We start from the raw sequence: 16,410 nt of genomic DNA, 5'->3' as shown, positions 1-16,410 counted from the left end.
AGATTATGAGAAGCCCTTTGAATTGTACGGTACTGAAAGCGCTGGGTGCGCGGCAGGAGTCTTAACACAGAAACATGGTGATGCCAGCAGACCGGTAGCCTACTACAGTGCACAGTTGGACACTGTAGCACGGTCTCTCCCCACTTGCCTACGAAGTGTTGCAGCCATAGCTTTGTTGGTAAGTAAAAGCGAGGACGTAGCGTTAGGACACGACTTGACCATCCATACACCACATGCAGTATCAGCCTTACTATACTCCGCCCAAACCAGACATGTCTTACCCGCTCGGTTTACAAAGTGGGAACTATCACTGATGGCCCCTGTAAACACCACCATAAAGAGGTGCAGCACACTAAATCCTGCAACTTACTTGCCGAGTGTGCCTGGTCATGCACAAAGGGTGCAGGATGAGTATGGTGGTGAAGGAGGATTTAGTGCAGACACTGATACGCATGATTGTATGGAATACCTGAACCAGACCTTCACTGCGAGACCTGACATCGGTGACAAATCACTGGAAAGTGTAGACTTTACCTTCTACACTGACGGTAGTTGCCACAGACAGACGGAGAGACCTGTGCATCAGATACACATAACGAAGGTATCATAGAAGCTGAAACCCTTGGCCCACGTCACTCAGCACAAGTCGCTGAGCTGGTAGCACTGACCAGAGCATGTGAGTTGGCAAAGGGTAAGTCAGCTAATATATACACACGGACTCTAGGTGTGCCTTTGGAGTGGTGCATGATTTTGGGGCCCTGTGGCACCTCAGAAATTTCACGACAGCAGCTGGCACACTTGTAGCGCATGCGTCATACATCAAGAGGCTTCTGACAACCATACAGGAACCAGACAGAGTGGCTGTTATCAAGTGTAAAGCACACACTTACAACCAAGACCCAATTTCACTTGGTAACAGCCGGGCAGAAGAAGCTGCAAAATCAGCAGCAAGCACCATCACACAAACCAACATCACACAACTGATGACATTTAACACTGTAAACATGCAACAGTTAATTGAAATGCAAAATTTGTGTTCCTTACAGGAGAGGGTGGTCTGGAAGGCGAAGGGATATGGTCAGGAGTCCTCAGGACTTTGGACAGATGGACACGGTAAGCCAGTGGCCCCCAGGGCATATCTCCCGAGCCTAGCTGAGGCGGCACACGGTCTGACTCATCTGGGTAAGGAAGGTATGTGCAAATTGGTAAGAGCCTACTGGAGTGCACCAGGGTACTCTTCTCATGCAGGTAAGAAAGCAATGACGTGTCTTACTTGCTTGAGGAAGAATATTGGTAAGACAATACCAACGGAGCCATCCCATATCCCTCCTACAGACGGACCTTTCCAGGTAATACAAATCGACTTCATACAGTTACCACCCTGTAGGAATTTAAACTATGTGTCAGTATGTACCGATGTCTTCAAATTGGGTAGAAGCATTCCCCGCTGCCACAAATACTGCCGTGTTCACTGCAAAGAAAATCGTGCAGGAATTTGTGTGTAGATATGGTATCCCCAGAATGATTGTGATAGGGGTACCCATTTTACAGGTGAAGTCTTTCAGGTCATGTGCAAACTGATGGGTATTAATAGTAAGCTGCATACTTCATACCGGCCACAGGCAAGTGCGAAGGTGGAGAGAATGAACAGCACTATTAAGAACAAGCTGAGCAAAGTGATGGCTGAAACTGGATTGTTGTGGCCAGAAGCACTGCCACTAGTGTTGTACAGCATCAGAACCACTCCCAGGTCACCGCTTAACTTATCACCCATCGAAGTTCTTTTTGGACGACAACCCCATGTAATGATAGACCCCCAGGATGATTTGAAGTGCAATAATGAAATAACTGTGCAATATTTGGTTAGGATGAGCCAGCAACTGAGAAACCAGCAAAGGAATCTAAAACTGGCGATTTCTGACCTACCAAACAGTAATTGTCATGACATTGAACCTGGGGATTATGTGATGATTCTAAATATTCTACGCTCAGGTTGCCGCATTGACAGGTGGGAAGGACCGTATCAAGTTTTGTTGACCAGCACTAAAGGTTGCCGAGAGAGAGACTTGGGTCCCCTCGTCCCACTGCAAGAAGGTCGCTGACCTAGAGAAAACTTGTGACAAAGAGAAAAGTGAAGAGAACCTCGTATCACTAGAGAGTCTGTTCCGGGAAACCTGAGAGGCAGGACTGTTGGACGGCACCTGAGCGTGGAGAGCAGCAAAATCAAAGGACGGTTGTCGTAACATTTTTCTTTTTCACACCCCCACTGCATTTTTCTTTTTTTTTCTCTTCCTATTTTTGCTCCTTAACGAAATGGATCCACACCAAGAGACTGTGTTCCGGCTTTTTCTTGTGACTCTGTTTTTGATCAGGACAATTTATTTTTGTGAGGGCCCAGAGACGTCGAGCAAGAATCTGTAAAGGGTTCTGATGGAGAGTACGGATTCGTAGGACCCCAGGATCAGCGTATCACTTTGGTCAAAGCTGGTCTCAGTAAGAGATCTGGTAGTCACGGAGCTCAGAGGCAATGTGAAGGGTTATTGTCTGATGAATACTGCATTATAGTCGAAGACGGGTGCATCCAGAGATGTCCGTCAAACAGTAATATCGACATTGGCGGACATCCGTTGAGTGATTACCACTCATTAGTGGGTACGGTCTTAAATAAAACAGAATGCTGGGTGTGCTCACAAGTACCTCAAGTCGGGATTAGTGCCATACCCTTTAACAATAGATGAGGTACTCAAATTATGGGGTGGGAGACCGGTGGATAAGAAATTCAATATATCTAGGCCCCCTAGCTATAGGGGGGCCTAGTACCACATAGATAGGTCACTATTGTGCTTTAACGTGTCCAATTTCCAGAAACCAGGAAATTGGGAAGTGACATGGAATAACCAGACAATGACCTTTTCACATAGAGCTGATAAAATACCTATCAACTCCAAACTTGTACGTAAGATAGCCACAAGTGGGAAGTATTTTCGGTATAGGTATACACGTGGGATCAAAACCATGTGGGCTGGAAAAGTGTCGCAGGGGTATTGTGCCCACATCATCCAGCCTGATACTTGTACTGAGCAAATGAGAGAACTGGGGACCGGTTTCTTTATCAGGAAAATATGTGATATGGTTTTGTTGCATTTTGTCCCTTATGTTCTCCCAGATGATGCCTACTTCAGGAAAGCGTACAAGTGGCTTACTCCGAGCTCTGAAGGGTTGTGTTATATTGGCAGAGTACTACCAGAGGTTATGACCATAGCACACGACAAAATGAAAGACATTCACCGCAACGCTCAGACTCCTTATACTCATACACATTATGAACACATCATCAAGAGACACCACATAGATAGGACAGAGCATGCAGCCTCTGATTTGATCCATGAATCCACCGGGATTCAGTTCCTTCTCGCATTAGATATCACCCGTACTGCCAGAGGAACTATAAATTATAAGTACATCCATACGCTGGCAGACTTGATAGATAATATTACCGAGATGTATGATGACACCTTCAGGTATACGGGTAGGGAGCTACAAGAAGGAGCTGGTACAGCAAAGGATGGTCCTGAATTATGTTACGGCTGTGACAGGTGGGTATTGTGTTACTCTGGCAACTCAATATGGTGTGAAGTGCTGTACGTATATTATGAATAGTACTGAAGACCCAACAGAGATCATCGATCAAAAGATGGACGAGATCTTGCAGTTAAAGTGGGAGTTCAGAAGTAAACACAACCTTACCTTGACGGCTGTGGGTAATGAATTGACCGGCTGGGCCTCATGGTTGAACCCAAATGGTTCTCTGGGTTAGGAGAGTGGGCGCAAAATGTAATTGCGAGTGTGGGAAAGTTTCTCCTTTGTATCCTGGGTGTCGTCATAATTATCGGTCTGATATTCAGATGTGTTCGAATTTTGACGCAGCGCAAACACAGGACAAATTTGATGAGTCTAAGGAGCGAGGGCGTTGTAACAGCGTCAGATTTGATTTATGACTCATCCGTAGAAACAGTGTTATGATAAGGATTGCAAATGAATTTCATGGCCTGTTTCTTTCACCATTTTTTTCTGTTTTCCCCTCTACCCAGAAACATCCAACCGGAAAAGACTTCAACCATACCCAAATTTATGTGAATGTATTTTTGTGTGTCTCACCCTCAACTCTGCAATCTTCAGTTAATGGCACACATAGTCGATAAATGTTATCCACATATAGCAGCACACACATACATTTCCCCTCCATGTATCATCAGATAAATGTGCTCCCCATTTGTTGCTATAAGAAGCCGGAAAGGTGAGGGCTAATGGCCCTTGCCTGAAAAGAGCTTGGTAGTGTTTGTTTGCCCATGTACAGACCCTTAATACGGGATGAGAAGGATTTAATGTATACTTCGCAATACCTCGAAGCTTATTTAGAACATATACGGCATGATGATACATGCCCCTCAGACATTAATTCATACATACATGCTTTTCCTATCCCACTAGGCTATACATTTCCCACCTACAAATCTCTTCCGGATACATTTTGTATATAATGTATATGTAATATTTTCAGTTTTATTAGTAATGTGTGGCAGTTATTGTTTACTGCCAAAGGGTGGACTGTCGAAGTCGAAAATATTATAGCCACACGCATCACGTGCAAACACCACAGAGTGGCCTCTGTGCGCGTACTTGTTCTGCCGTGCGCGCGCATACCCGCACATTGCGTATATTGGCTCATGAGGTCCAAAGTATTAATGCGTAGTATGAGTAAATACGGTAGCATACGCATGGAAAAGCCACAAAGACATATCTCATATTTAATCCACATAGTACATCATTTACACATAGCCTACACGCACCACACCAGCAAGTTACATTTGCTTCAGAGGTATAACAACAGAGGGATTCAACTTTACAGGATATGAGGGGACAGAATTAGGTTAGGAGGTGGTGTTTGGTATCCAGCTGTACAGTATTTCAAGGGCAATATTCCGATGGCAGTTTGCAGATAGTAGCACGCTCCTGCGCAGTACAATATTAATATCACACTGTATTTACTGTACTCTTGATATTCGGCGAGAACCCAGTGGAGGACATCTGCAAGTGCACCCGGACCAGGCATCGCCCACCTATTCAAACCCACCTATGACCCCTCATGTACTGTAAATGACCAGTCCTTTGACCTATGGATGAGGAGATTACAGTTTCCTTTGTTTCACACTTTGGACTATTGTATAAAAGCCAAGCCTCCTGGCCGGTCAGACACATTCTCTGAAGGTCATCTATCCAGATTGACTGAGGACCGGAACCGGGTAGCACAGGCGAACAAACGTATGCATCCATTGATTGTAGTCTTTTCTCTTATTGTATTGTATTATATTGTATTTCTGTTGTACACCCTTATAAGTAAATATTTGTTGCTGGGTTGGACCTCAACATTACATATACAATTGGTGTCGCATTTCCTTTCCTGTTAGGGGTTATAAAGCGTATTACGCCGCACGTGTAGCTACTTTGTGCTCACAGCGTGACGGCGTGCTTACGCAACGTGTACGCATTTCATAGGGGCATTACACACACTCGCTTAGCGGTCGCAGCGGCTCGAACATTTGTGCATCTAAGGTATTGCTTTTCTTTCCTGAAAGTTAATCGAACTTAACACCCCAGATTGTCAAGCAGATGGTTTATCTGCTGGTTCCCCAAGGTTTATCTGCTGTCTGCTGGTGCCCCAAGTTTCCTCTACGGGAGTAGGACATTCCTCGAAACAATTGAAAAGATCCACATCCATGAGGTTGGGAGTAGAAACCAGAATATATGGGCTTTCTCCTCCTGTAGCCTGAGAAATGATTTTTGTAAGCTCAGAGTCAAAAAGAAAAGAACCCTCAAAAGGGAACACTTCCAAGGTACGCTTAAATTCTGGATCGGCATTCCAAGAATGCAACCATATGGAACATCAGGCTGGAATGGCTAATGCGGAAACCTTGGATTGGACAGAAGGGTACAAAAGTGAGCATTAGGAGCCTCAGGTGGAAAGTTAGATAACATCTGACCTATCCAGGACTCAACTGCTCTAACAGCCCAGGTGCTGGCCAACACAGGATGTAGTGAAGCCCCTGTAAGAGTAAATATAGACTTTAAAACCGGATCAGTTTTCCTATTGGTATGGTTCTTAAATGTGATCAAGGGTACTTTCTTTGATTTGAAAGTATTATCTGACTTCCTGACAAGTATAGTGATTAAATCAACTCCCCTGCCTAAAACCTCAGCACAGGTAAAGTGCAGGGTGTTAGAGTACTTGGGTTTTGGGAATCCGGACTTGTGGCTTGAGGCTCGGTGTCAGCAACCTTCGACAGGATTAGCCGGGCAGTCTGAATTAAGGTATTTTTCATAGGTCTCCTGTGAAGGTACTGCTGGTGCTGTGGCTTGAAAGACTATGGAAGCAGATGGTTCGGCAGAAGCCGTTTGCCCGAGAGCGAACGCCTGACGGAACCCCGGAGGTAGGTCAACTGGAGGCTAGGACAAACTGAGGTTCGCTCAGAGCGTAGGGTATCTGGAGGATCAGCAAGTGTGTCGAGGTGACCAGGAATTTCAGAAATAAGCATTTACTCACCGGTAATTCTATTTCTCGTAGTCCGTAGTGGATGCTGGGTACTCCGTAAGGACCATGGGGAATAGACTGGCTCCGCAGGAGACTGGGCACTCTAAAAGAAAGAATAGGTCCTATCTGGTGTGCACTGGCTCCTCCCTCTATGCCCCTCCTCCAGACCTCAGTTAGGAAAACTGTGCCCGGAAGAGCTGACACTACAAGGAAAGGATTTGGAATCCAGGGTAAGACTCATACCAGCCACACCAATCACACTGTACAACTTGTGATAACTATACCCAGTTAACAGTATGAATAACAACTGAGCCTCACTGAACAGATGGCTCATAACAATAACCCTTTAGTTAAGCAATAACTATATACAAGTATTGCAGACAATCCGCACTTGGGACGGGCTCCCAGCATCCACTACGGACTACGAGAAATAGAATTACCGGTGAGTAAATTCTTATTTTCTCTGACGTCCTAGTGGATGCTGGGTACTCGGTAAGGACCATGGGGATTATACCAAAGCTCCCAAACGGGCGGGAGAGTGCGGATGACTCTGCAGCACCGAATGAGCAAACTCAAGGTCCTCCTCAGCCAGGGTATCAAACTTGTAGAATTTTGCAAACGTGTTTGACCCCGACCAGGTAGCAGCTCGGCAAAGTTGTAAAGCCGAGACCCCTCGGGCAGCCGCCCAAGAAGAGCCCACCTTCCTCGTGGAATGGGCTTTGACTGATTTAGGATGCGGCAGTCCAGCCGCACAATATGCAAGTTGAATCGTGCTACAGATCCAGCGAGCAATAGTCTGCTTAGAAGCAGGAGCACCCAGCTTGTTGGGTGCATGCAGGATAAACAGCGAGTCAGTTTTTCTGACTCTAGCCGTCCTGGAAACATAGATTTTCAGGGCCCGGACTATGTCCAGCAACTTGGAAGCCTCCAAGTCCCGAGTAGCCGCAGGCACCACAATAGGTTGGTTCAAATGAAACGCTGATACCACCTTAGGGAGAAATTGGGGACGAGTCCTCAATTCTGCTCTGTCCATATGGAAGATCAGATAGGGGCTTTTACATGACAAAGCCGCCAATTCTGACACACGCCTAGCCGAAGCCAAGGCCAAAAGCATGACCACTTTCCACGTGAGATATTTCAACTCCACGGTCTGAAGTGGCTCAAACCAATATGATTTCAGGAAATCCAACACAACGTTGAGATCCCAAGGTGCCACTGGGGGCACAAAAGGGGGCTGAATATGCACCACTCCCTTAACAAACGTCTGAACTTCAGGCAGTGAAGCCAGTTCTTTTTCAAAGAAAATAGACAGGGCCGAAATCTGGACTTTAATGGATCCCAATTTTAGGCCCATAGTCACTCCTGACTGTAGGAAGTGCAGAAATCGACCCAGCTGAAATTCTTCTGTTGGGGCCTTCATAGCCTCACACCAAGCAACATATTTTCGCCATATGCGGTGATAATGTTTTGCTGTCACATCCTTCCTAGCTTTTATCAGCGTAGGAATGACTTCAACCGGAATGCCCTTTTCCATCAGGATCCGGCGTTCAACCGCCATGCCGTCAAACGCAGCCGCGGTAAGTCTTGGAACAGACAGGGCCCCTGCTGTAGCAGGTCCTGTCTGAGAGGCAGAGGCCAAGGGTCCTCTGAGATCATTTCTTGTAGTTCCGGGTACCAAGTCCTTCTTGGCCAATCCGGAACGACGAGTATAGTTCTTACTCCTCTCTTTCTTATTATCCTCAGCACCTTTGGTATGAGAGGAAGAGGAGGGAACACATAAACCGACTGGTACACCCACGGTGTCACTAGAGCATCCACAGCTATCGCCTGAGGGTCCCTTGACCTGGCGCAATATCTTTTTAGCTTTTTGTTGAGGCGGGACGCCATCATGTCCACCTGTGGCCTTTCCCAACGATTTACAATCAGCTGGAAGACTTCTGGATGAAGTCCCCACTCTCCCGGGTGGAGGTCGTGCCTGCTGAGGAAGTCTGCTTCCCAGTTGTCCACTCCCGGAATGAACACTGCTGACAGTGCTAACACGTGATTTTCCGCCCATCGGAGAATCCTTGTGGCTTCTGCCATCGCCATCCTGCTTCTTGTGCCGCCCTGTCGGTTTACATGGGCGACCGCCGTGATGTTGTCTGACTGAATCAGCACCGGCTGGTTTTGAAGCAGGGGTCTTGCCTGACTTAGGGCATTGTAAATGGCCCTTAGTTCCAGAATATTTATGTGTAGGGAAGCTTCCTGACTCGACCATTGTCCTTGGAAGTTTCTTCCCTGAGTGACTGCCCCCCAACCTCGGAGGCTTGCATCCGTGGTCACCAGGACCCAGTCCTGTATGCCGAATCTGCGGCCCTCGAGTAGATGAGCACTCTGCAGCCACCACAGCAGAGACACCCTGGCCCTCGGGGACAGGGTGATCAGCCGATGTATCTGAAGATGCGATCCGGACCACTTGTCTAACAGATCCCACTGAAAGTTCCGTGCATGGAATCTGCCGAATGGAATTGCCTCGTAAGAAGCTACCATCTTTCACAGGACTCACGTGCAGTGATGCACCGACACCTGTTTTGGTTTTAGGAGGTCTCTGACCAGAGATGACAACTCCTTGGCCTTTTCCTCCGGGAGAAACACCTTCTTCTGTTCTGTGTCCAGAATCATTCCCTGGAACAGCAGACGCGTCGTAAGAACCAGCTGCGACTTCGGGATATTCAGAATCCAGCCGTGCTGTTGTAGCACTTCCTGAGATAGTGCTACTCCGACCAACAACTGCTCCCTGGACCTCGCCTTTATAAGGAGATCGTCCAAGTACGGGATAATTATAACTCCCTTCTTTCGAAGGAGTATCATCATTTCGGCCATTACTTTGGTAAATACCCTCGGTGCCGTGGACAGACCAAACGGCAACGTCTGGAATTGGTAATGGCAGTCCTGTACCACAAAACGGAGGTACACCTGGTGAGGTGGGTAAATGGGGACATGTAGGTAAGCATCCTTGATGTCCAGTGATACCATGTAATCCCACTCTTCCAGGCTTGCAATAACCGCCCTGAGCGATTCCATTTTGAACTTGAACTTCCTTATATAAGTGTTCAAGGATTTCAAATTTAGAATGGGTCTCACCGAACCGTCTGGTTTCGGTACCACAAACATTGTGGAATAGTAACCCCGTCCCTGTTGAAGGAGGGGAACTTTGATTATCACCTGCTGGAGGTACAGCTTGTGAATTGCCGCCAGTACTACCACCCTGTCCTGGGGAGTAGCTGGCAAGGCTGATTTGAGGTAACGGCGAGGGGGAGACGTCTCGAATTCCAGCTTGTATCCCTGAGATACCACTTGTAGAACCCAGAGATCCACCCGTGAGCAAACCCACTGGTCGCTGAAATTCCGGAGACGGGCCCCCACCGCACCTGGCTCCACCAGTGGAGCCCCAGCGTCATGTGGTGGACTTAGTGGAAGCAGTGGAGGATTTATGTTCCTGGGAACTGGCTGTATGGTGCAGCTTTTTCCCTCTACCCTTGCCTCTGGGCAGAAAGGACGCGCCTTTAACCCGCTTGCCTTTCTGGGGCCGAAAGGACTGTACCTGATAATACGGTGCTTTCTTAGGCTGTGAGGGAACCTGAGGTAAAAATGTCGACTTCCCAGCTGTTGCTGTGGAAACGAGGTCCGAGAGACCATCCCCAAACAATTCCTCACCCTTGTAAGGCAAAACCTCCATGTGCCTTTTAGAATCCGCATCACCTGTCCACTGCAGAGTCCATAATACTCTCCTGGCAGAAATGGACATTGCATTAATTCTAGATGCCAGCCGGCAAATATCCCTCTGTGCATCTCTCATATATAAGACGACGTCTTTAATATGCTCTATGGTTAGCAAAATCGTATCCCTGTCGAGGGTATCAATATTTTCCGACAGGGTATCGGACCAAGCTGCTGCAGCACTACACATCCAAGCTGAAGCAATTGCAGGTCTCAGTATAGTACCTGAGTGTGTATATACAGACTTCAGGATAGCCTCCTGCTTTCTATCCGCAGGCTCCTTTAAGGCGGCCGTATCCTGAGAAGACAGTGCCACCTTTTTTGACAAGCGTGTGAGCGCCTTATCCACCCTCGGGGATGTCTCCCAACGTAACCTGTCCTCTGGCGGGAAAGGGTACGCCATCAGTAACTTTTTAGAAATCACTAGTTTCTTATCGGGGGAAGCCCACGCTTCTTCACACACTTCATTCAACTCATCTGATGGGGGAAAAAACCACTGGTTGCTTTTTCTCCCCAAACATAATACCCTTTTTAGTGGTACCTGGGTTAATGTCAGAAATGTGCAACACATTTTTCATTGCCGTAATCATGCAACGGATGGCCCTAGTGGAATGTACATTAGTCTCGTCCTCGTCGACAATGGAGTCAGACTCTGTGTCGACCGACATCTGTGTCTGCCATCTGAGGTAGCGGGCGTTTTTGAGCCCCTGATGGCCTTTGAGACGCCTGGGCAGGCACTGGCTGAGAAGCCGGCTGTCCCACAGCTGTTATGTCATTGAACCTTTTATGCAAGGAGTTGACACTGTCGTGTAAAACCTTTCACATATCCATCCACTCTGGTGTCGACCCCGCAGGGGGTGACATCACATTTATCGGCACCTGCTCCGCCTCCACATAAGCCTCATCAAACATGTCGACACAGCCGTACCGACACACCGCAAACACACAGGGAATGCTCTGACTGAGGACAGGACCCCACAAAGTCCTTTGGGGAGACAGAGAGAGAGTATGCCAGCACACACCACAGCGCTATATAATCAGGGATTTACACTAACACAAAGTGATTTTTCCCTATAGCTGCTTTACATACACAGTTTGCGCCTAAATTTAGTGCCCCCCCTCTCTTTTTTACCCTTTGAGCCTGGAAACTGCAGGGGAGAGCCTGGGGAGCGTCCTTCCAGCGGAGCTGTGAAGAGGAAATGGCGCCAGTGTGCTGAGGGAGATAGCCCCGCCCCCTTATCGGCGGACTTCTCCCGCTCTTATAGTAATATTATGGCAGGGGATTTTTGCACATATATAGTTTTTAGACTATATTATGTGCTGTTTGCCAATGTAAGGTACTCTAATTGCAGCCCAGGGCGCCCCCCCCCCAGCGCCCTGCACCCATCAGTGACCGGAGTATGTGGTGTGCATAGGGAGCAATGGCGCACAGCTGCAGTGCTGTGCGCTACCTTAATGAAGACCGGAGTCTTCAGCCGCCGATTTCCAGGATGTTCTTCTTGCTTCTGGCTCTGCAAGGGGGACGGCAGCGCGGCTCCGGGACCGAGGCTGGGCCTGTGTTCGATCCCTCTGGAGCTAATGGTGTGCTGTAGCCTAGAAGCCCAAGCTAGCTGCAAGCAGGTAGGTTCGCTTCTCTCCCCTAAGTCCCTCGTAGCAGTGAGTCTGTTGCCAGCAGATCTCACTGAAAATAAAAAACCTAACAAATACTTTCTTTACTAGAAGCTCAGGAGAGCCCCTAGTGTGCAACCAGCTCGAGCCGGGCACAGATTCTAACTGAGGTCTGGAGGAGGGGCATAGAGGGAGGAGCCAGTGCACACCAGATAGGACCTATTCTTTCTTTTAGAGTGCCCAGTCTCCTGCAGAGCCCGTCTATTCCCCATGGTCCTTACGGAGTACCCAGCATCCACTAGGACGTCAGAGAAAGAAAGAATTCCAGGAACTGGATGCTACAACAGCACTGCTGTGGAGCACAGATTAACTAGCACACACAAGACTGTGTGAGAGACGTTGCACTGGAGATCTGTTACACAGAAAGCCTCAGATTTATACCTGCAGGCTTTCTCATTGGCTTTGCTAGCCTTGCTGGTCACTGGGTGAATTTGGTCAGCTGACCCTTCCAAGATGGCGGTCCTCATGCTGCAACTCTGCAGCTGAAAGCTGCACACACACACTTGCTGCTGCCTCTGCTCCCTGCAAGCTGTGACCACCGCCAGCAGCCTGCACCCCTTCCAGAGGGACCGCGCCAAAGCGTCCAGACGGGTAAGTACCTGGACTCCCGGAACTCGATCAGCCGGACCGTGACACAGGGAGTGAATAACAAAGTCACCTAGTTGTCTGCTAGCAGAGAAACTGGGAAGCAGTGTAGACATAGGCAGCAGCTGAGGCTGCTATACCTCAATTACAGATTATGGGTATAGGGGCTAATAAATAGGAAACAAGTTGTGTTTCTTTCTGTGTACTGTAGCTGCAGTGTCGCCCTTTACAACCTCAACAGAAACACAGGAATTATTATAGTAGCTTCTGTACCACTCAGCCTTAGTGTGCTAAGTGCTGCCCTAAACAGGGATTCAAGTTTTCTTGGGGTCCCTGTGTTCACTAGGATCCAGCTTATGCAAGCCAGTAACAACAAGCTATTTCCCCACTATGTGTGTAAAAGATGCCGGTGCCAGAAAGAACGCACCAAGGAGGGAACAGGTGTGGCGCTAATTGCAATACATTACTGGGAATGGCACCCATAAGGCCTGCTCCCCGCTGTACATCCCCCCCTTTCTGCAGCTATGTTAAACAAGTGCCGCTGTGTACAGTGGAGAATCGTGTGGGGAGAGTCGCTAACAGCGGACCAGAAGTGCTGTTACACAGGATGCAGGCAGAGCACAGCTGAAGCAGCTCAATAAAGATCTCGGCCCAGCTCTAGTACAGTAACCTGTGACCATATTCGCCAGCCCCAGAGCATCCTCAGTAAGCTCTGGACAGGGCAGCCAATAGACCGGTATCTCCGGTTCAGTGATCCCCCAGATGCAAATGGGGAGCAGGCTATACTACCTAACCCTACTCCACCAGTACACTAAGAGCAGGGCTGAGACAGATAGGCAAAAAGAAATCTAACTAAAAATACCTTTAGGCATAAAAAGTGTGCCTTACTCCTAAGGCACCAAACTGGTGGAGGTGGGAGGGGTTAGAGGGGTGCGGAGTGTCTCTTTTCTGATTGTTCAGTGCCAACTCCTAAAGCCACACCTGTAACCCCACATTATGGCTAACACAGTGTTCCCCAGATGGACAACAGAAGAAGTAGGGAGAGAGCTATTTAGCCTGTCTTGCTAGGAACTGGCAGGTCATGTAATAACGTAATTATTTAATAATTTGAGGGATCGAGCTAAATTTGCATATTCAATTTCTCAGGCCCTAATAATGGTGTTGCTTAAACCTGGCAAGAATCCCATGAATGCAGATTTGTACAGCCCAATTTCCTGGGTTGACGTTGGAGTTTACAATTTTGGCTAAACTGCTTGCTCTTAGGTCAAAAACTGATCCTGAAATTGGTGCACCCTGAACAGATCAGATTATTTACCCAGGGAGAAGGCAGTGGTGTCTTTAGATGCTGCCAAGGAATTGACTAAATAGTGTGGGGTATTTGTGGCGTGCTAGTTTCGTGGGGTGGCTTGAGCTTCTGAATTCCCCCCAGTGGTTAGGTTATGTGTTAATGGGTTTACCTTCTCTTCTTGGTTGGGGTACAACACAGGGTTGCCCATTGTCACTTGCTTTGTTCGCCCTTGCTATAGAACGCCAAGCCTACCAAATTTGTTCATGCTCAAAGAACTGTGGCCTTTCCATTAGGGGATATCAGATAAAATTGCTTTACAAGCGTATGAGGTATTTTTAGCAGATGCGTTGCTGTGTACTATGCTTGATGTTTTCACGGTCTTATTATATCTAAGGGATCAGGGAGATTGTCTCTTCCGAACCTCAGAGTGTACTGTTTAGCTGTGCAGCTTTATCATCTCCTTTCCTTGGTGCTAGCCTTCTGAGGTGGTTCTAGGATTTCTTGGTGAGCAGGCAAGGTTCTCACTCCCCACTGTAATTTTTCCTTGCGGGCAGGGTGAATAAAGCCTTGCCTTGTAGTTTAAAGCAGGAGGTGCTGGCTTGCCATAGAATTTAGATGGTGCAGGTTCTGGCTCTAGGATAATGTTGTATTCTCTGAGCTGGGTAAGTTTGACGGCCAATGCTTTTGGTCACATTATGGTTTTGGGTAATCTGGACCAGGTTTACCTAGATGGCCTTGTAAAATCATTGCACCAATGTAAATTGGACTACTGTACTCCAAGTTCGAAGACTCTCTAGAAGTCTGTTCTTCTCCTGGTCCAGGCCTTGCAAAGTCATATCAACTCTATATGCCCGTTAACTCATTGGTACCTACTAAATAATTAATACTTTTTAGCAGTAAATGTGAAGCTAATGTATGATGGAGGACACAGAGGTGTCACGACATGTGAAGTTTCAACAGATCCATTTGTATGTTTTCCACAAAGTTTATTGCGTCCAGGAATAGTTTATGAAACATGGGTATCTGCCAAGACTCATTTGAAATGTGGGGCCCCTGGCTGCTCGTTTTGGCAACCAATCTGTGAGTGTAGGGTGGCAGCTGATATCTGGGACTATATTGGTAACATATATGGGGCTGGGTTCGTCCTCCCCCCTCACCCCAAGCCATGTTTATTTGGTCTTCCATTAGAGGAACATTTCTCCACTAAGGTGTATAAGTATGTGTTTATTTCGACCACTCTAGCTAAAGTCATTATTGCATTAACGTGGAGGGCAAGTGACCCCCTTGAGGTGATCGAATTTTAAGCACTGGTTACTGAAACTATGCACTATGAGTGTTTTATATCTAAAATATGGGTGCACTGGTATCAATCCAGACACTGACCAATATGCAATTAGCTGCAGTTAATTACCTAAGATAATTAGCACGGCCAGGGAGATCCTATAAACCACTGGTGCCAGCACTTAACAGGGTGTGGTCCGCCTGCCTCAAAAAGGTGAAACAATCCCTGATAAGTCACCTCAAAAGCGGTGATGACTGCCACGGAAACACAGGTTCTGCTAAAATCCGTGGACCTATGTGATTCCATGCGATACAGGGTAATTAACCGCACTGTAAAAATGGGCTTTAACCCCTTCAGTGGTGGGTTTTATTCTGCTGAATTCAGGGATCGCAGGGGTTAAAAATGCTGGGGAAGGGGGAGGGCAGGTTGGGGGAGAACAATCGCCCGCGGGGGAACGCCAGCTTCAGCGCTAATTCCCGTCCGCCTTGCGGCACCCGGAAATCAGTATAAACCATTACATAGTTAAGTCCACAGCCCCCGGCCAATAGGAGTCCGGGAGGCGGGCTTAACTCCATAATAGCTTATGCTGATTCCCGGGGTGCCGGCTGTCCCCGGGGAATCAGCCAGTAGTATGCACGGAAATCTTCCGGGGTGGCCAGCGGTGACAACACTGGCTACCCCAGATGATTTCCTTGCATATCACTGAAGAGGTTAATTGAAAAGTACATTGCGGTAAATACCCGTTTTTGCCGAGCATTAATCAGTGACGTGCGGTGATGTGAGGTCAGTGGCTGGGGAGGCACTGATTGCCAACCAACTGACCCCCCTCCCCTCCTCTGAAAAGAAAAAAAGCGTAGAGTCCCCCTTACATCACTAAAATCAGCACCAGGCTGAACCAACCAGGGGGATAATGCCACAGCAGGGGAGACGCTCAGTGTGGGGTCCCCCTGCCACAGCATTAAAAACAGCCCCCTAAACCAGTCAGCCCAGAGCTAGAATACCTCAGAAAGTGGGGCCCCCCAAAAATAAAAATGTGGTCCCCCCCTCCCGAGCAACAAACAGCACTGGGCTAAAAAGCCTAGTGCTATGCCCTGCACCCATGGTGGCGGTAGGTGTGGGGTTCATGATATGTTAATATTGTTCTTTACAGGCAGCCTACAAGTTCCAGCAAGCCTGCACCAGCATGCTGGCACTTGCAGAACCACAAGTGCCAGCATGCCCGGACATTAAGGGCCCGCT

The 16,410-nt window shown here is 47.8% G+C and overlaps 1 protein-coding gene across 1 annotated transcript in view; it reads right to left on the bottom strand.

Annotated features, from left to right (window-relative positions):
- Nucleotides 1–16,410, bottom strand: part of PRR14L (proline rich 14 like) — a 143,715-nt gene that overhangs the window by 111,028 nt on the left and 16,277 nt on the right. The window lies entirely within an intron of this gene.

The sequence above is a fragment of the Pseudophryne corroboree genome, chromosome 1 (genome assembly GCF_028390025.1).
Source record: "Pseudophryne corroboree isolate aPseCor3 chromosome 1, aPseCor3.hap2, whole genome shotgun sequence".
Lineage (NCBI taxonomy): Eukaryota > Metazoa > Chordata > Amphibia > Anura > Myobatrachidae > Pseudophryne > Pseudophryne corroboree.
The sequence above is the reverse complement of the archived record's forward strand: the minus strand, read 5'-3'. Positions and strand labels throughout refer to the sequence as shown.